This window comes from Vicia villosa, linkage group LG2 (assembly GCF_029867415.1).
Source record: "Vicia villosa cultivar HV-30 ecotype Madison, WI linkage group LG2, Vvil1.0, whole genome shotgun sequence".
Lineage (NCBI taxonomy): Eukaryota > Viridiplantae > Streptophyta > Magnoliopsida > Fabales > Fabaceae > Vicia > Vicia villosa.
This window is the reverse complement of record NC_081181.1, coordinates 178,151,376-178,152,756: the sequence shown is the minus strand read 5'-3', so window position 1 is coordinate 178,152,756 and position 1,381 is coordinate 178,151,376.

Genomic DNA, 1,381 nt, shown 5'->3' with positions numbered 1-1,381 from the left:
AGGAATTCACCAGAGAAAGCGATACCACTAATCTAGATCATTGACGAATCATCAAAGAACTCAGTACGTATGATGATTTGGAAGTCGAATCGTGTTGTTCAGAACACTTGGCAATGCATAGACGCATTGGAAGAGAACTCATCCTTTTTCCCGAGCTCACAAGCCTATTAGGAGTAAAGTCATGTCAAAGTCCAAAAAGTGAGAAGTGAATCCCAGTACACGGGCCGCCATCAAAAGATACGTTTCTTATTTGCATCCTACTAGTTTCTGAATACTGCGATGATTTTATGAAATGAGCGAGGGAAGTCGATTCAGATATCGGTCTCAGCATTGTTGTAATGTAATTATGCAGTATAGGTCACTCACGCTACTGATCATTTAGGGCTCATTAGCAACGGCATCCTCCCGATCTGATTGTGGTTCAACAATTTTAGGGGCCAACTTGTTGACGAAACTGTTAAGGCTCTGGCGGTAGGATCTCTGATGTTGAAGTCGGCCCCATGATGGATCTGTTAAATAAACTTTAATGTTATGTTAAATGAGTTTTTATTGATAAGTTTGTGAAAAATAAAGAGTCTCTTGTAGTTGAAAGGCCAAGAGTTTTGTACTGGAAAAGCCAAGAGATAATGGCATATTAAGAGTATTCATTTGCTTTAATTTCCTAGTATAGCAGAAGTCTTTTAGGTCTATATAAAGACTTGTTTGTATTTTCATTTTCAACCAAGAAAGTAAAAAGTGCAGTTTTAAAGTAAGACATCCACCAGTGGAAGTATAGTGTAAAAAGTGTTCTGTGCAGTTTTAAAGCAAGTCTTCCACCAGTGGAAGTATAGTGTTAAAAGTGTGAAAAAGTAGCAGTCAGTATTTTACAAATTGGTATCAGAGCTAATGGCGAATATGATGAGTCAAATGCCGCTACCACGATTAACGAAGGCGAATTACGAAAATTGGAGTATCCAAATGAAAGCTCTTCTTGGATCTCTAGATTCGTGGGAGACAGTCGAAACTGGTTTCATAGAACCAGATAATACCGGAGGGTATACAGCGGCTCAAACCAAGGCGTTGAAAGAGACGCGTTCGAAGGATAAGACGGCACTGTACATCTTGTTCCGAGCTGTTGATGAATCAGGCTTTGAAAAGATTGCAGGTGCAACGACTTCGAAACAAGCATGGGACACGTTAGAAAAAGTATACAAAGGAGCTGACCGAGTCAAGCAAGTTCGTCTTCAAACTCTTCGAGGAGAATTGGAGAGAATGAAGATGAAGGAGTCGGAAACTGTATCAGAATACATCACGCGTTTGCAAACAGTGGTGAATAAACTCAATCGTAATGGAGAAACGATGACCGATGCTCGTATTGTCGAAAAGATTCTCAGATCTTTAA